The following is a 20,509-nucleotide window of genomic DNA, read 5'->3' as shown; positions in this document are numbered from 1 at the left end:
ATTTAAATACTTTAAATGTACTTCCTAAGTTTCTCTATTTCTGTGCAAGTGATTATGAAAGATAATTTTTAACCACGAAAATTTTTAGTGGTTCCAATTTCAGCAGGATCATCAATAAGATAATTGTGGACAAGTCTTATTACAATTCTGTACTCCAGATTGACCCATGTATTTGAGAGCAGGTAAGCAATGATCCACTGATTTTTTTTTTAAATACTATTATTTCCAGAAGGACATGGCTTAGATTTTGCTCTTCTGCTGATGTCCTGGAGAAAAAAAAATGAGCATGTGATTCTGGGGTTTAGAGGATACTAATTAATGGAAAATGAAGGTCAAAGTATCAGGTTCTACAGGAAGATGTGGAAACTGCATGGAAACTGCACTATGGGGAAAGAACTTAACATGAAATATGTCTTTAAGATGAACTGGATCTATTAGCTCAGAACTCCCTTCTGTGATAACTGCTACCTTCTAAGTGAAGACAATTTTAATTAAAATATCACCTTAGAAATTTTATGTTTCCCTTCAAATCCTCCAGAATTGCTTATCACAACATCCCAGAATGCTTTCTGCTGCTTTGGAATTGCCATAGTGGAGGTGGAGTTTTGTCACTGGGGGTGTAGGGAACCTGAAGGAAAGGAAGGTTTTAAAGAGATGGGTTGGAGTCTGCTGTCATTTACACAGATGTAAATCAACAGAAATCCCATTGCCAGTGGAGTTACATTAGTCTAAAACCAACAAGAGATTATAATAGGCCTTGGAATCACATGTGACTGTCTCCTTCTATCCAAATGGAGCATTTTAGCACCTAGTACTGGCATCACTGGAACAGCATTGTGCCATGGCACATTGGGGTGCCATCAGTCACATCCAGGTGTGCCGCAGAATCTTGGGGGAGGGGCATGGCTCCTAGGGGGCATGGCTCCAGGCAGTGATTTCACTGCCTCCCCATGCCATCACCATGCCCTGGTCAGTCCAACCCTCCCCGTGCTCAATATTTGGCCTCTCACCCCCCACCCCCAGCTTGGCGTTTGGCTGCTTACCACCCCTCGTCCCCATTCCTGTGTTCAGTTCATGTGCCACGGGGTGGAGAAAGCTGGGTAAGTGTGCTGTAGGGCAGAAAAGGTTGGAAAATGCTGCACTGGAACCTTGAAGCTGACTTTGCAGCTCACCTTCCAACAGCTAAGCATTATAACAAAAGTACTTGAGAGTAAGCTAAGCAAAAAACTTTAAAGCAGACATAAATAAATGTTTCTGACTTAAAACTAGTGGAGGGTGGCAGAAGACTATTTATATACTAAACAGGTACAGAACAAGTAGTGTCAGTGGAAGCTATGTCCGTTTGTGCTGCCCTGCCAATATGTCTGATGCTTAATCTGGAGAGATTATATCACTGGTGAGAGTGCAATTCAGACATGATGGCCCATTCAAGTCTTTAATCCCTTTGCTTAAATTTCCAGTACATAAAATATCCTGAGGGTGATTAGGATTATAGACATCTGTCCACTGGGGCCCTGAAATCTTTTGACATAGGCCACCAAAGGTAAATTGGGCTGCTGTTGAATTGTCCTGTTAGCAAACCTGACAGGGAAGATACAGGCAAATTAGCAACAGATTAAGGTCAAATGTTGCTTGGACCCACCATGTATTTGCAATCCCCTTCCTGTGGCTTCTGACATGAGCAAAAGAGGTCCATCAGTTGCTCAGTGCAACCTATTTTGTGGACAGAACCTGCTGCTCAAATGATTTTGGATTTGATGAACTAATAAATTCAAAGTTTTCTTCAAATGTGGGGCCTGGATCCAAGAGCTCCAGGGACCCTGCCATAAATTGAAAAGAATTTCTTACCTATCACCTGATGAGTCTAGCTACCAGGGAAACATTTATAACTGTGTAAGATTATACATGCTTGCCAGAGGAAGGTAAAGGAGGAAACAGTATCAGCACTGCTAAGAAAGCGAAGCAGTATTTTAAAAAAATGTAAATGGTGTGGTTTAAAAAAAAGCATATCCTGTCCACACTATAGCTTCATATATTGCTATTGCTGATAGAGGTGCACTGATACATTGAGCCCATATTGGATCAGCACTGATGTAAGGCAAATTGACAGTATTGGCAATTGGCTTTTTTTAGCTGATGCAGCTGATAATGTTGCTGATAAATGCCCTGTGCATACATGCAGCTGCAGTACAGCACACAGGTGGCCAGGAGTGCAGCCTGGCAGCATGGAGAGCAATCCCTAGCTGGTAAATCTATTGTGAGGGAAGGGGTGAGGGGGAAGGAAGGGGCATGGTAGAGGCAGATTGAGGCCCCCCCACAGTGAGTGGAGTGGGGCTGGGGTGGCACTGGGAGGGGGGTGGGGGGAACTACACTGAATTTTGGACTGGCTGCAGCCCCCCCTTGACCCCTCCTAGCACCACTGCTGCCTGCCCCAAGCACAGCCCAGATCAACCCAGCCACTGGGAAGAGCCTGGCACCACCCCAGCCCTCAACAGCAGCCTGCCCTCACCCTGCATGCACAAGGAGGGGGGTATATGCCCCTATGCCCTCCCAAGGTGTATGCAGTGGAAGGAGCTGCCAAACCCTCCCTGCACCCCCCCAAATGAGCCACTTATGGCAAAGCTATCATGCGTGGATGACCTCTACCTGACTCAAGAAGTCTACAAGGCAACGAGAGGTAAAGCGCTGCTTGACCTAGTACTGGCTACTGGGGATGACCTAATCAGCGACCAAGTGATCGATAGGAAGCTGGCTGACAGCGACCATGAGCTGATCACCTTCAGCATCTGCCGTAAAGCTGGCAAGTCAGTCAGCAACACTTAAGTCCTTGACTTCAGGAAAGCTGACTTTGACAAGCTCAGGAGGCTTGTCAGTGAGGCCTTAAGGGACCATGACCCCAGGGGAAGGGGAGTCCAGGAAGAGTGGTTGGTCCTCAAGGGAGAAATCCTCAATGCACAAGCTAATTCTATTCCATCTCACAGGAAAGGCAGTAAGAGGGCACAGAACCCTCCCTTCCTCCCCGGATCTCCAGTGGTCTAGCAGACCTCCTGAAGCTAAAAAGAAAGGCCTAAAAAGGATGAAAGATGGAAATAACCTCCAAGGATGAATATTCTGCACTGGCCCGGTCCTGCAGGGAGCAAACCAGGAAAGCCAAAGCTGAAACTGAACTCCAAATAGCTTTCAGCATCAAGGACAATAAAAAGTCCTTTTTCAGATATGAGGAAAAGCAAGGGCAACCAACATGGGTTCATCAGTGGCAGGTCTTGTCAGACCAACCTGGTGGCCTTTTACGATCAGGTCACCAAATCATTAGACGCAGGGGTTGCTGTGGATGTAGTCTTTTTGGACTTCCGGAAGGCTTTCGACACTGTCTCTCACCCTGTCCTCATCAAAAAGCTGGGAGACTGTGGTGTCGATGCCCACACGGTCAAATGGGTCGCCAACTGGTTGGAGGGCCGCACCCAGAGGGTGGTAGTGGATGGGTTCTTCTCAACCTGGAAGGATGTGGGCAGTGGGGTTCCGCAGGGCTCGGTCCTCGGGCCCGCACTGTTCAACATCTTCATCAGTGACTTGGATGAGGGGGTAGAAAGCACCCTGTTCAAGTTTGCTGATGACACTAAGATGTGGGGGGATGTGGGTGCACTAGAAGGGTGCAATAGGCTACAAGCTGACCTTGACAGGTTGCAACGGTGGGCGGATGAGAATAGGATGGGGTTTAACACTGAGAAGTGCAAGGTGTTGCACATGGGGAGGAAGAACCGGCACCACACTTACAGGTTGGGGAACTCCCCTCTTGCCAGCACGGAGACGGAAAAGGATCTTGGAGTCGTCATTGACTCCACGATGAACATGGGCCGGCAGTGTGGGGAGGCAGTCAAGAAGGCCAACTGTACCCTGTCATGCATCCACAGATGCATCTCGAGCAGGTCCAGGGAGGTGATCCTCCCCCTCTATGCGGCACTGGTCAGGCCGCAGCTGGAGTACTGCGTCCAGTTCTGGGCGCCACACTTCAAGAGGGACGTGGACAATATGGAAAGAGTTCAGAGGAGGGCCACTCGTATGATCAGGGGTCAGCAGGGCAGGCCTTATGAGGAGAGGCTACGGGACCTGAACCTGTTTAGCCTCCACAAGAGAAGGTTAAGGGGGGATCTTGTGGCCTGCTACAAACTGGTCAGGGGGGATCAGCAGGTATTGGGGGAGTCCCTGTTCCCCCGTGCGCTGCCAGGAGTGACCAGGAATAACGGTCACAAACTGGCGGAGGGTAAGTTTACATTAGATATTAGGAGGCGCTACTTCACAGTCAGGGCGGCTAGGGCCTAGAACCAGCTTCCAGGGGAAGTGGTGCAGGCTCCTAGCCTGGGGATTTTTAAAAGGAAGTTAGATGAGCACCTTGCCAGGGTCATCTGACCCCGGTGCTCTTTCCTGCTAAGGCAGGGGGTCGGACTAGATGATCTACCTAGGTCCCTTCCGACTCTAGCTACTATGAAACTATGAAACTAAGGGCAACATTAGACCCCTGCTGAACCAGATGAAACAACTGACAAGTGATGCCCAGGAAAAAGCCAACCTATTAAATGGGTACTTTGTGTCGGGCTTTCCTCAATCCCATGGGATGCCCATGCCCGCTACAGGACAGGGAGGTCCCAGTGAGGGAGATCCCTTGCCCTCCATCAACGCTGACCTCATAAAGGAACACCTTGAGAAGCTGGATACCTTCAAGTCAGCTGGCCCTGACAACCTGCACCGCAGGGTACTCAAGGAGCTGGCGAGCGTCATAGCCCAGCCCCTGGCACGGATCTTTGAAAACTCCTGGTGCTCTGGTGTAGTGCCCGAAGACTGGAAGACGGCCAATGTGGTGCTGATCTTCAAGAAAGGGAAGAGAGTGGATCCAGAAGAAAGAGATTTGGGGGACATCATTGACCACAAGATGAACATGAGCCTGCAATACAATCCTGCAGCTAGTAAAGTGACCAAAACGCTGGCTTGCATCCATAGATGCTTCTCAAGCAAATCCCGGGATGCCATTCTCCCATTGTACTTGGCCTTTGTGAGGCCACAGCTGGAGTACTGTGTCCAGTTTTGGGCCTCACAACTCAAAAAGGATGTGGAGAAGCTTGAGAGAGTCGAGAGAAGAGCCACACATATGATCTGAGGTCAGGAAAACAGACCTTACTACGACAGGCTGAGATCCATGAGGCTCTTTAGTCTGGAAAAGCACAAGCTCAGGGGTGATCTGATGGCCACCTATAAGTTTATCAGGGGTGACCATCAGTGTCTGGGGGAATGTTTGTTCATCAGATCGCCCCCAGGGATGATGAGGTCGAATGGTTATAAAGTACTGCAAGACCATTTCAGACTGGACATGAGGAAGAATTTCTTTACTGTCTGAGCACCCAAGGTCTGGAATAGCCTGCCATCAGAGGTAGTTCAAGCACCTACATTGAACACCTTCAAGAGTAAATTGGATGCTTATCTTGCTGGGATCTATGACCCCGGCTGACTTCCTGCCCTTCATGCAGGGGGCTGGACTTGATGATCTTCCGAGGCCCCTCCCAGCCTTAATGTCTATGAAATCTATGAATCCTGTGCTCCACCCCAGTTGTGCAGCTCCTGTCCCTGCCTCTGCCCCAGCCCAGCCCCACTACCCGGGGTCTCTATCTGCCCCCCCCACACACACCCCTTCCCTCCCCCTCACTCCTTCTCCCACCACAGACTTACCAGCCAAATGCTGCTCTCCAAGATGCCCTGCTGCATATCGCCAATTGGATTGGCATTGGCTGATACAGTTCCTTAAAAATTGATCATCAGTATTGGTCCAAAAATCTCTGTCAGTGCACTCCTAATTGCTGATTGAACTGAATAAGTGGAGATTTTTTTTCCAGTTTACACACTTCTGAGGTCCTTTTTACTAATAACTTTATCAGCATCCACTTTGGTTATGTGAGGCCTGGTATTATGATATCTCTTACAGTAATTGTAAGCCATCTCAGCTTTAAAACAAGCATGCTTTTTGTTTATATGTGTTAAATAAAAAATATATAGTAGAAATCAGCCATATTGAGTGAAATGACATGGTATACTGCACCACACTTAGTCTGAAAGTTGGATCCATTACAGACTGTAGCAAAAACCCCAGTTTTTCTTTTTTTAAATTTATTTTAAAATGCATTCCTTCCCCTTCCCCAACCATTTCTGACTTTTTCTTTCCATCTCTATTCCCTATAGACAAGTATAAGTGAGCTCAAACTTAGGATCAGCTTTAACATTTTTAATTGGGAAGCAAGTTTTTGGTTTTGGATATCCAGTGTTTTATATTGCATAATTATTAGGTTTGTATTGTTTTTTACTGTTGTATATTGTTGTATTGATTTTCATTGTTTCATATGGATATTGTATAGTTAGGCCTGTATTTGTAAGTGAACCAAAGTAATGTCAAGTTTCCATTTTGTATGTCAAGCTTCCATCTTGTGTCCTCTGCTCGGGCATCCCCTTGTGTTGCAACTGTATGATTCATTGTACCCCTCCCATGTAAATTGGTTCCCAGATGAATGAGAATGATTTGGAATGATTGAAATACAATGGTAGCAGGCCTCTACTGAATGTCCTGTAACAACTGGGCCATCACCTCTCATTGATTCATCCAGGAACCATGGACCTCACCCAGTAACAGAGACAAGAACCCAGCATTTGAAAGACAAAAGACCCTGCAGAACCAGCAACACTACCATTGTACCCCACCATTACAGACACCCGAACCTCCACATCCCTGCATGGAGAACACACGCTCAGTATGCCAGGGGCTGACCCTTGCCTGGGCATGTGTCCTGTTACTAGGATCACACAAGGTCTGCCCCTATAAAAAGGGACAGTGAAGACAACCCAGTAGGATGTCCTCTCCATCTGGACCAGCACCATGCCACACCACCTATCCACCCAGAGGCCCTGCCAGCAACCCCCCTCTGGACAACACCTACTGGACAAGGATACTTTCCAGCCTGGATAGGTAGCTATCTCCCCCCACCCCTTCCTCAACTGAGGACTTGGACTCTCCTTCTCTTCCCTACCTGGACTCCAACCCTTCCACTGAATCTCTTTCTCCTGCTGCCATTGTGAGTGCTTGTGTGTGTGTGTGTGTGTGTGTGTGTGTGTGAACCAATGGGGCTGTGTAGCGTGTTGTCTGTGTAATAAAACCACTGTCATTTGCAACCCCAAGTTAAGTCATGTTTTCCTGAATCCCAGTCCCTTTCCTATCTTAAATTCCAGCCTCATTCTCTCTAGCTCTCTCAGCTCCAACCCCCTCTCTCCACTAGTTTCTTATGTCCTCCCAATTCCATCTCCCCTTTTCTGCTACCTCTCAGCCTCTCCTTGCTTTCCTGCTCTCCCTGCTGCCTTTCAGCCTCCTGTGCCATTTACTGCCTTCTCCCTGTGACTTTCTGTTGCCTTTCTCTGCTTTCCTGCTGCCCTACTACCTTTCAGTCTCTTCTGCCAGTTTTTCTGTTATTTTCTGCTCTCCCCCTGCTCCTAATGCTTTTTCCCTGTGCCTTTCTGCTGCCTTTCTCTGCTTTCCCACTGCCCTTCTACCTTTCAGTCTCTCCTGCCACTTTTTCTGTGATCTTCTGCTGTCTGTCTCTCAGTTTGCAGGCTTCCCCTGCACCTTCTGTAGTCATTCCCACCCCCCCCCCCCGCCAGCTCCTCATGGCTGTCCTGCAGTTTTCTCCGGCAGCTGGAGCTTTTCTCCAGCTCCCAACATCTACTGACACTCCCTGCAGCTTCTCTAGCTACCCCAGAGCCATCCTTTGGCTCCCTATACCCAGAACCCCCTCTTTAACACCCACACTTTGTCTTAGTCCCATTTTCCCTCTCCCCACCTACCTTTTCACCTCCCCTGTAGCTCTGGCTCCAGTCCTAACAAAACAAACAAAAAAACCCCCAACAACCACACAGTTGTATGTAAGAAATTGCCAAACCCCCCCCCAAAAAAAAAACCAAAGAAAAAGGAAAAGAAACCAAAACCAAAAATTTCATCAGATGGAAATGACATTGGATCTCTACCATTTTGTTGGAGATTTACAGTGGCTGCCTTGGGATGAAAAACTTTTTAGCTTTTTAGATAATGATATATAAGTATAACCATAAAATATTAGAGAATGTAACTTATTTTTCAGGGGCTAGAGTACTGGATATACAAAAATTCTGAGTTTTTCTCTAACCCTAGTATCAGATCAGTGACCTTGGTCAAGTCAGAAAGGCCCAGAATTTCCAAAGTGCTCACTACTGAGGTGCCCAACTGGGGACACTAAGGATCTGACTTACAAATGCTGAGTACCCAGAATGTTCATAGACATAAGTAGGGATTTTATATACTAAGCACTCATCAAAAGCAGATCCTGGCCTTTTCAAATTGGGCACAAAAATAAACATAGCTAAAATTACACTACTTAAAAAAATAGGCTTTAACGTCTCTCTGGTTTTGTTTTTCCCATCTCTGAAAGGGGTATAAATAATTAGCCTAGCATGGTGAAATTTAACTCAGTAATAGCATTTCTACATATACGTTTTTCTGGTCCAATTGTAACAGCCAAAACCAGGGGGATTAGTAAGCAATAAATATATGCTTCTTGGAGGCACTTGGTATTTTGGCCAAACAGGCAATATTAAGTAATATAAAGCTTGTAAGTTCATAACCCACAAATGTAACTTGTCTATCATAAGTTTAACCAAAATGATAAAACTAACTGTTTGTATTGATTGTAGAACTGACTGGGCCCCAAAGGCGAAGATGTAGCTGCAAGATTAGCTGACCTAAAGGTTTTTGCTCAGGGTTCAGCCTTGACAATAAAATCTGGATCCAACTGCCTGGAACACCCAACACATTCCAAGAAAGCACGTCCCAAGAAAGCATAATCATAGAAACCTAAAAGGGTTGGGTTTAGGCCGAGTAATGATCATTTCAAACTTAAAGATGCTACATTGTAATTTGCTTATTGGATAAACCCGGGTCTGGGTAGTAATCTTTTATGGCAATTTTTAACACCTTTCAATCCCATAGGGTAACAGCTATAGGGCAAGATTGTGAGTGGCTCTAAAGCCAACAGATTAGCATAAGACTAGGTATAAAAAGCACATGGGTCAGGTGACCAGCAGGAAGGAGGGAACAGAACGGCTATTGCTGTTCCAGCCCAGACTCTGGACTCCTGGTGTTTGTGAGGATTGGGTCCTGATCAAGGGACCTTCCCAGTAATCCCTCCAACAGCGTCGACTGGGGATACCTGACTTTGCTGGAATTACTTGGGTGCACTTGGCATCAAGGGACTATCAATAAGTTGCCAACCCATGTCTGTCTATCTGTTGTTTTGAACAGCCCAGTGGCTGATACCCTCACAGTGCCCAGTTGGCCTGCAACAGAATTGATCCATCTATCTGTTGTTATTATGTGTTGTTATTATTTACTATTAGCTCTTTAATACTGCATTATCTGCTTATCGCATTTATCTTTTTTGTTAACCATTGTGTGTGTAAGCTATAATAAATTTGCCTTTGCTTCACTCCCAACTTTACCTCCTTGATCTGAAACTGAACCGAACAGCCCAGTGGCTGATACCCTTGCAGCGCCCAGTTGGCCTGCGATAGAATTGATACTCTCACAGTACCCAGCTGGCCTGTGACATCTGATGCACCAGAAATCCAGCACAGAAGCTGATGCACTTGGCGCTGCATCACATGTATAAACAGTGAAATGCACATCCGTGCTAAGACAATGGCGGCGGTGCACTTTTTAACGAACACCTTCAATCAATTTTAGTTCAAAAGTGCACCACTGCCATTTTCTCAGCGCTGACATGCATTTCACCATCTATACAAATGCATGTGCCATAGTGACAGGCACTTTTAAAAGCAACTGGTGCTGCGACACAAGCATGTGTACTAATGCCCTAACATTCTTAGGTGCTTCACAATCCTAGTAACTTACCAACTAAAAGTCCTGTTCTCAACAATGATATGGTAATACATCTGCTTTGCAAGGGCATCTGTGGTTAAATTAATTTAAATATGTAGCTGCAATTAAAGGTCTACAAAATATACTTTATTTTCAGAATTTCATAGTGAAATTTTTCCATTTTCCTAGGATTTTGTATCCTCTTGGAACAGGCTTTATTTGCTGTGCTTATTGAATAGATTTTTACATCAAAATGATTTTTTAAACACTTTTTTCACAAAATTCTCTTTGCTTGAATGCTGTTATGTTTACTGTGATATGACCTGTTTTTGCTCAAAGAATTTTATTACATTAGTGAAACTTCACAGTGTGTAATGAACTCAAAATAGGCCCATTTGGGGATAAACAATATATTCTTAAAAGTATGCAATATATGCACAACAAAATGCAAATATTGTTTACAATATTCAGCATCTAAGTATAGCAGCTCACTTTCTAAATGTTAACAAAAGTGGGCAATCAGAAGCTGTATGCAAAAATGTCTTATCAACTTCTGTACTGGTCTCCTATACTTTTGCAGTGTGTAGCAAATATTGCCACTGTTCGGTAAAAGAGTCAGCTTTAACATTAGACATAAAAATACAACCTTTTAAATAACATACTGTTTTCAAATCCAGATCACACTGACATGTTCAGGATGACATTTGTTTCCTACTCGTAAGACTTTCAGAGTGGGCTTTGAACCAAAGAAAGGCAGGTTCTTCTGAGAAAGAAAACCAACCACCAAAACTACATACATCTGTTATAATTCCACTGAGATAGAAAAAGTTACAGAGATGAATTTGGACCAAAATGTTCATTTGCATGAACATATCAATAGGCAGTTATAGATAGGTACATTTACATTTTGCCTAAATAAGCAGTGCTTTATGAGAAATTTAAACCCTCAGTTGCTTTAAACCTTGGATCATTGTTGAGTCTGCTTCTTTCTCTCATTCCTCACAAATGTACTGAGTTCATATATATTCTGATCCCTTGGTCCTCCTCCTCTAGCCTCCTTTTCTCCTTCCAACAATAAAAGTTTTTTCACTAGTGCCTTCCGTCCAATTCACCAAGATCCTGCACTGACAAGTGAAGTACCTCTTTCCCTATTTGATTCCACTTGTTAATCAGCATTGTCTCCTATTTGCAGATAGTCCTGAGTTTCCCAGTAGTGGCCTTGGGGAGGGTAAACCAGGCAACTGCCCGGGGTTCCACACTTCCAGGGGCCCCAAAATTTTGAACCTAGAATGAACCTAGAATATAGCTCAATGTTAAAAAACTCTTTCTTTGTATTATCAATACTGTATTAAGATACTTTCATTGCAGTTTCATGGATAGGGCAAAGTGAAATTGAAAATGTCCATCTTGCTTATAGGTCATCAAAATTAAGCCTCTAAGGGCCCCAAGTGACTCCCTTGCTCAGGACCCCAGCACCCCTAAGGCCACTACTGCTAAAGTTCTTGTTTATACCCATATTCAAGTAGAACTTTGGATATTTTTCTGGTAATATCTAACACAGAAATAGCAAGGTTTAAAAGCATGAGAGTCATGTTAAGAATGGTTTTAAAAGGTTGTATTTATATATTTTGCTGTTTCTGAAAAAATTTCAGTTCCATGAGAGGTTAGAGGTATTAAACTTTTATTTGCAATAAGCAGAAACAATTTTTCCTGCAGCTGGCATGAGAAGGATTTGATTATATTTTCCAGTTCTTGAGAGAATTCTGGTGTGGGATCTTCCCCAAGTTCTTTATAGTATGTGGTGTTAGAGAGGTGTCTATTGGCTTCTTTGTTGTAATCTTGATGGTTGAGGGTGACTGTAGCTCCACCTTTGTCTGCTACTTGATTATGATGTTATTGTTGAGTCTTAGGGACCATAGGACTTTTCCCTATGTAGCTGTCTGACTCCTTCCACAAGGGTGAAATTGTCACAATAGTTTTGTCCCTTTACATTTCTGAAAGGGTATATCTTGCCTGGGCTGAAAATCTGCATTGCTAAATTTTCAACAGCAATAGATATTAGACAAAACTGAATGATGACAATAAAAGTTTATTTTGAAACCAACAAGGCATGTTTTTTCTTTAGCACAGTTACACTAGAAGTGGAGCCCACAGAAAGGAGTAAACCAGATTAGAAGGCAGGTAAGGGAAAAATATCTCTGGCCTCCTATTTAACATGTTTTGAATGTACAAGGTTTAAGGCATATTGCAATTATTCTAATTAGGTCAATGTGTTTTTGTGAAAAGTGGTAAATAGAAATTCCCTAATTACTTTCCTCACAGCTTATGTCCCACCATTGTGAGGGCTGTTTATTTAAGCCTATTTTTTACTTTCGGTCCTTTAGCCAGTTACCAATCCACAGGTGGACATTGCCTCTAATTTCATGACAGCCCAAGTTCATTAAGACCAGTTTGGGACTTCATCAAAAATTTTTTGAAAGTTCAAATACCTAGCTACAAGTACAGTTTTGCTGACATAACTGCTGCTACATTAGGGACTTTTGCTGTACAGCTATGTCAGGCAGGATCACACCTTTTTACCTCTTTGACTGATAGGAGACAGAAGCAAGGGAAGACCTGACCTCAAGCTTCAATAATATCAGGCCAGTAGATTTGGATCAATCACTAACATACATCTGTGCTGAAAACTATTAACAGCCAAGGTAGCAAGCAAAAATATAAGCCTGGTCAGGTGAAATTTCAGTTGACTTTTGATTGTGAGGCACTAACCAAACTAGGCTTGTTACCAGAGTTCTATCAAATGCTGGGATTACATACATAAAGAGTAGTATCAGTATGATGCAAGTATAATGATTACGTCTTTTAATGGGTTATCCTCAGTAAAATCCAGGTTAGATTTTGTTAAAGCAAGACATCTTTGATTCTGTATTTTACTGAACTTTCTGCATTGAAGTCCAGCATTATGTATTTTATTTTAAAGGAAATTAACTCACAGATCAAAATTAGGACCTATGTAGCTGACATGAGAGTGGGAACAAGTCTGAAATACTCACCAAGTTATTATGAAACTGCTATGGGCTAAAGAAAGTGACAGTGTTGCTTATGAGTGTTCTGTTCTCACAAAACAGCAGAGTTGAGGACACACACTATTTTGCAGAACACAGCTATTAGTGAGTGTAAGGCAAACATAATAGCTACATGAACAGAAAATGAAGAGACATTAAGAGGCTTTATCATACAGTTAGCTGAGAGCCATTAAAATGGGGAAGTTTATCCTTTTGAATTGTTCCTTTTTTATGTAGAAAGGATTACACTTCCTATGATTTGGTGTTTCTTGAAGTGCTCACTGCTATATCAATAATGCCTTAGAGAAGACATGATTTAGACAGATCATGCAAGGACAGACCCAAAGAAGGTTAAAAGCACCTGTATTTTTTTCAGAATCACTTAGCATCTCTCTGCTGTGACCCTTTCTGTAACTTCTATCTACTCAAGTGTATGATAAATATTAGGATTATGATGTTTTGGAAGAATTCCAGTTTAAGGAAGAACTATGTATTCCAGTTAATTTTACCAATCATCTCACTTCAACATGTACAATATGGTTGGGATGCCAGATGTCTGGCTTAAATCTATCCTTGGTTGGAAAAACAGTTTCTTCCCCTCATGCAGTTAAAAAACTGAGATCTTTAGTTTTCATTTATATTTTCTTAAGATAGCTGCCCCTGAAATAGGTATAGTGGTGTAAGAAAAAAACTCTTTTGTAAACTCATCTTCAGTGTCAATCTATTCATGGTATTTTCTAGGTGCATTCCTATTGCAGTGACTCCCTCCTAGCTGTCATGAAAAAAACTTTACAAAAATAAAGGTTTACCTTTAGATAAGAGGGTACTCCCAGAGTCATAATAAATAATATGTAAGGTGGTTGGTTAAACTGACATGTACAGATATGTCTCATATCCTTTCAGAGAACAAGTCTATAAATTCTATGATTAGGGTGGTTTTAGGTATGAGGCCTAATTCTTTCTGATTCAGAGAAATTGGATTACACCTACCTCATCCCTCTCCAAAGTAGTATATGCCATGAAAAAAGTATTAACCTTAAGTAAAATACAGTAGAATATATCTCCTCCTTCTACTTCCCAGAGGCTGTAAAGGATGCTTCCTACTTCGCTATCTTTTATTTCTTGTCAGCTCCACTTACGAAAGACTTTATCATTTCTTCTGCTTTAACTTAGTGACAAGCCTTACTGGGTTCCTTCTTACCTTGCCTACAACACCTGAATTCTCTTTCATCTACATTGGTCCTTGATGCACTGTCTCTTGCTGGCTCTTTGTGCAAGATATACAGTGAAGTTCCAATGCAGTCCATGAAAGGCAGAGAACAGACATTAGGTCAGGCATGACTTCAGCAAGGACTCTAGAATATGATTCCTCTCTCCCATCAATTATATTGAAACTGAGGTCTCATTTGGAGACAAAACACAATTTTGATATTGTAAAACCACTTTAGCAGTAGCCTTTGTTATCAATATTAATATGGCCTGGCAAATGCATGTGATAAGTAATATACACAATCCCTAGGTGCTATAATTACTGGAGGTTGGGAAAGGGTAGGAAATAGAGAAGCCTGGGAGAGACATACAGCATGTACAGAAGTTACTTTTTTCACCATCTAAAGCACTTTATTGTCATGACTTTACAGAAGTTCGTGGCTTTACAATACTTTAAAAATGGTTACAGCACCTTAAATTAACTCTTGTTAAATGAAGTATTAAATTTGAAGGGCTGTATTTTACAGTACTTTGGGCACTGACAGATGTATGGTTTTACATAAAGGAGCCTGCCTAAAGCTGAGGAACTGCTTCTCCCCCCAGCTCCATCCGCGCTTCACCCCCTCACCCCCCCAACTCCAGGGCTGTGTGTAGGAAGGGAGAGAGGAGGGAAAAGGGGAGGGGGAGTGAGCTGCTGGCTGGGATTTTCTGGGCCTGAGTTGGAGAGGAGGGGTGAGGGGGCCATGAGATGAGAGGGTGCCAATCCACTTGCTCCCACTCCAGCTTAGGTCCCAGGCATGAGGCTGGGCTGTATCAACCCAGATCTGATTGCACCAAAAATTAATCCTAGGGAGCTTTAATACATGTGCTGTGGGAGTGTGTGTGGGGGGGGAGGCACTTTAATTAGAGCAGCTGCAAGAGCCACTCTACTTAAAGCACCCAAAGCAACCCTGTGCTGAAAAATGGCAGTGGGGGTAGTTTGGCAATGGGGGTGGTTTCACATAAGCTCATCCAATGTGCTTTAGTTAAAGCAGCCCCACCACCATTTCTCAGCATGGAGATGCTTATACATGAGATACTGGAGTCTGCAGGAGTTTGGTAATTACCAGCAGACTCAAGGAGACTAAATTAATCAAGTCTGCTCCACTGTTCTGTAATTACAGCACATTGGAGCAGCCTCACTGCTCATGTATAAGGGCCCACAAGGCACTCCAAAGTGTAACACTTTCATCTGAACCCTCATTTGATGAGGGTTGATTTGTCATGTGATCAGACACTTCAAAAGCACTCTGCAGCCTTGCACATGTGTCACAGCACAACTGTAGAGCACCTTCAGGGAGTCGATCACATGACAAACATAACTTCTGTCTGTGCCCTGTAACAACCTACAGTGCTTTAAATAACTTATATATGCTGGTCAAATTTCTAGTGATTCTGCCAGTATCCCATGGGCTTTGTGAGCCTAGTTAGTGCTATCGTAGCCTAGGAGCACTAGCCAAGCCTGCAAAAGGCCACAACAGACCCTGCTGAGATGACAGAGATTGTGCCAGATGGGACTGGGGAAGGTGGAAGTGGGGAAGAGAATCCCACTCCTGGATCCCAGAAGCATGGCTCACTCTGCAGCCAGAACTGGCTCTGTGCTGGGGCTCCCAGGCCCTGTGGAGTTCCTGCCACTTCAGAAAGCCAGTGAGTCCACAGCAGGTCTTAGTCAGGGCAGGCTTTAGACTGGGCAGTGCTGGAGGAAAGAAGGTTGGTTTTGCTCTGTGCAGTCCAGGTGGAAGGGGAGCATTGGTGCCGGCTCCATGCCATCCTGCCTAGCCAGGGACTCACCCCTTCCCTTCCCATCATGACACACTTGGAAAGGGCTACTGTGGTCCTAGATGAGTCAGGGAAGCATGGGGGCTCAGCATGTGTATGGGGTGGGGTGGGGAACAACTTATCAAACACTTATAAAAAAATGCGTAGTATGGGAAACAAGCAAGAGGAACTTACCCTCCTGCTAGCTGACACTAGCCCAGACATAGTGGGGCTCACTGAAACGTGGTGGGACTCAATGCATGACTGGGTGGTGAATATCAAGGGCTATAGGCTGTACAGGAGGAATAGGACAGGGAGGAAAGGTGGGGGCGTGGCTCTCTACATTAAGGAGGAATACACATCCTTGTCAATTAGCAAAGAATCAGAGAAGGGGCACTCTGAAATGCTCTGGGTGAGAATACAAGGCAGTCAAGGGGAAAGATATGTAACAGCAGGGGTCTACTACAGACCACTGAACCAAGGGTAAGAGCTAGACCAGGAATTCTTAAGTCAGCTCATGGAGGTAGTTAGGTCAAAGGACATGGTCATCATGGGTGACCTAAACCTTCCAGACATCTCCTGGGAAAAGCAGTCAGCCAGGTCTGACCACTTATGTAGGTTCCTAGTCAGAATGCAGGACCTCCATCTAACCCAGGAGGTGTACAGCCCCACCAGGGGAGATGCCTTGTTGGACCTGGTGCTGGCCACCAGCGATGACCTGGTGAGGGGGCTGCAGGTGCTCGACCACCTGGGCGACAGTGATCATTGCCTGCTGGAATTCACCATCCAGTGCAAGGTGGTAAAGGCCTACAGCAAGGCAGCAGCCCTACATTTCAGGAGGGTGGACTTCAATGAGCTAAGGAGAATAGTCGGGGAAGCACTGAGGTCCCAGAGGGAAGGGGAGTAAGGGGTCCAAGAAGAGTGGTCTCTTCTTAAGGAGACAATCCTCCAAGCCCAAAGGGAGGTAATCCCAACACAGATCAAAGGGAACAGGAGGGTGCAAAAGCCCCCATGGCTCACCAAAAGTATCCAGGAATGTCTCCTAGCTAAAAGGGAGGTGCACACCCAATGGAAGGGAGGGGCCATCACCAGGGAGGATTATACTGCGGTTACGCGGGGATGCAGGGGGGCAGTCAGGAAGGCCAAGGCAGAGAGGGAGCTGGGACTAGCTACCCAGATCAAAGACAACAAGAATTCCCTTTTTAAATACATAGGGGGCAAAAAGAAGGTTCTGGGTAACGTGGGGCCCCTGCAGGACACGCTAGGAAATTTCGTCGTCACACCAGACGACAAAGCCAACATATTTCATTATTTCTTTGTCTCCATTTTCCTGAGCAGGGATCGGAACAGTCACCTCCCCTTTGGGCCCCCCTTAGACCCTAGGGGAGCCACACCTAGGCCAAGAGTTAGTGAGAAACTAGTTAGGAAACTTCTGGAGGGACTGGATGTATTCAAATCAGCTGGTCCGGATGATCTGCACCCTAGAATACTGAGGGAATTAGCTGTGGTCATTGAAGGACCCCTAGCACGGCTTTATGAGCACTCATGGTGCTCTGGTGTGGAAGAGGGCCAATATGGTTCCCATCTTCAAAAAGGGGAGGAAGGAGGACCCAGGAAACTATAGGCCAGTTAGTCTTACCTCAATCCTGGGCAAGCTTTTTGAGAAAATTATTCTGGCACATGTCCAAGAGAGACCAGCAGGGGAGATTATGCTTAGGGGCAACCAACATGGGTTCATTAGAGGCAGGTCCTGTCAAACCAACCTGGTGGCCTTCTACGACCAGGTCACCAAATCCTTAGATGCAGGGGTAGCAGTGGACATAGTCTTCCTGGACTTTCGGAAGGCCTTCGACACTGTCTCTCACCCTGTTCTCATTAAAAAACTGGGGGACTGTGGTGTTGACACCTACACAGTCAAATGGGTCACCAACTGGCTGGAGGGCCGCACCCAGAGAGTGGTAGTGGATGGGTCATTTTTGACCTGGAGGGATGTGGGCAGTGGGGTTCCGCAGGGCTCGGTCCTTGGGCCCACACTGTTCAACATCTCCATCAGTGACGTGGACAAGGGGGTAAAAAGCACCCTGTTAAAATTTGCTGATGACACTAAGATGTGGGGGGATGTGGGCATGCTAGAAGGGAGGAATAGGCTGCAATCAGACCTGGACAAGTTACAGGGGTAGGCAAATGAGAACAGGATGGGACTCAACACTGACAAGTGCAAGGTGATGCACCTGGGGAGGAAGAACCAGCACCATACCTACAGGCTGGGGAACTCCCCTCTTGTCAGTACAGAGGCAGAAAAAGATCTTGGAGTCATCATTGACTCCAAGATGAACATGGGCCGGCAGTATGGGGATGCAGTCTGGAAGGCCAACCCTACCTTGTCATGCATCCACAGATCCATTTCAAGCAGATCCAAGAAGGTGATCCTCCCCCTGTATGCGGCACTGGTCAGGCCGCAGCTGGAATACTGCCTCCAGTTCTGGGCACTGCACTTCAAGAGGGAAGTGGACAATGTGGAGGGCCACTCGCATGATCAGGGGGCAGCAGGGTGGGCCCTATGAGGACAGGCTAACAGGACCTGAACCTATTCAGGCTCCACAAAAGATGGCTGAGGGGGGATCTAGTGTCCTGTTACAAACTAGTCAGAGGGGACCAGTAGGCACTGGGGGAGTCCCTGTTCCCCTAGGCACTACCAGGAGTCACTAGGAATAATGGTCACAAGCTGGCAGAGGGTAGATTTAGACTAGATATCAGGAGGCACTACTTCATTGTCAGGGCAGCTAGGATCTGGAACCAACTTCCAAGTGAAATGGTGCTGGCTCCTACCCTGGGGGTCTTTAAGAGGAGGCTAGATGAACATCTTGCTGGGGTCATTTGACCCCAGTATTCTTTCCTGCCATGGCAGGGGGTCGGACTTGATGATCTGCTCAGGTCCCTTCCGACCCTACAAAGTATGAAACTATGAAACCCACAGACCGGAGCCCCAAGCAGCCATGGCTGGGAGCCTGGCACAGCACCCAGAACCCAGTGTCTGGGCACTGCCTATGGGGATCTGGGGTTGGAATAGCACCTCTTCTCGCACAACCTCTCTACCTCACTTCTGCTGGCCCCTATTTCCCTCTCTGTGCCCATTCTGGTGGTTTTCACTGCTCCCACCATACCTCTTCCCTGCTCCTCACTTCTTCCTGGGACCAAGTTGATCCTGGTTCAGGGAAAGCATGGAGAGAAGCAGCTGCTCCAGTCCTCCTGTTCCCATCCCTCACCCACTCCTCAGACTGGGGTCTCCATTCTGGGGTGTGGGTGGGGAACAGCAGAAGCTGTTCCATTGCTCAGTGCCTGGCACTCCTCTGGGATATCCTTGGTGCCCACAGCTGGGTAAGGCGGAGGTGCAAAAGGAAACCTGCTGGGTCTGGGAACCAAGCTTGGGTACAGCCTAAGCCAGTAGAAATGTAATATCTGTACACAGCCACAGACATTGACTTTTTGGCTCATTATAATCTACCTAATCCCTGCTAGGGTCTCTGTATGCAACAGGTAATAAAAACCCTCTTGAATGCTCCTCTTCTACTTAGCATTTTTACTGTATTTCTTTTTTCTGTTAGCTATCTGATACACAGTTGGTTCAATAAAATATATCACACACAAAAGTCCTTATTTCTCCCATTTTTGTTGGATCATCCTAGCTATAAATCACCCCCAAATGCTATCAAAACAATAACAGAAAACATTTAACCAATTGTTGTATGTTTACAAGAGAATATTGGCCTCTGTAGAAAAACTGAAATCCCTAAACAAAATGCAATTTTTTTTGTGGAAAATAGGAGCTTTTGTGGAAAAAAGTTTTATTAGAAACTTAATTTTTAGTAGAAAAGCAATTTTCTGCAGAAAATTTTCCACTGTAATCTTATTGGGACTATTGCATTGCCCATAGAGAGAATTTATAGAAGCAGCTGCTGAGACATAAAGACATCAGCAGCAGCAGCATATTGATTGTTGATTGTGGTGATGAGGACACAGTTAAAGGAGGCATATGCAGATTATACTTCTGTTCAGGTTCCATTCTGCTTTAGGTCAGTGTCTGGCATGGAGGCCTTGCAGAGTACCATCCTCTTGGTTTTCTGGAAGAAGCAGAATCTGTGCAGAAATTTTCCAGCCTGTCCTTCTCCTGATCATTGTAGATATTGGAGACAATTCACAAGAATACCACCAAAGAGTGCGTGCATGAACAAATAATACTTTTGAAATAAACGTGCTTAGGATGTATGCTTCATTTTTGCTCTTTTTCCTCCTATTTGTGTATCTTCTTTGTTTTAATTTTCCCCTCAGAAATTTCCCCTTCATGTAATTTTACATTTTGTCTTTTTTTTCTACAAGACCAACCTTCATTAATCTCTCCCACATTCTGTATTCTAAATATTGACACACTCTGTGCTTTTCTTTACTATGTATATATATTTTTTGGTTTGTGGATTATACTTTGTGCTAAATCCTGCTGTCC

This window comes from Crocodylus siamensis, chromosome 8, assembly GCF_052110815.1.
Source record: "Crocodylus siamensis isolate JL-2025a chromosome 8, ASM5211081v1, whole genome shotgun sequence".
Lineage (NCBI taxonomy): Eukaryota > Metazoa > Chordata > Crocodylia > Crocodylidae > Crocodylus > Crocodylus siamensis.
Note: the sequence above shows the minus strand (reverse complement) of the source record.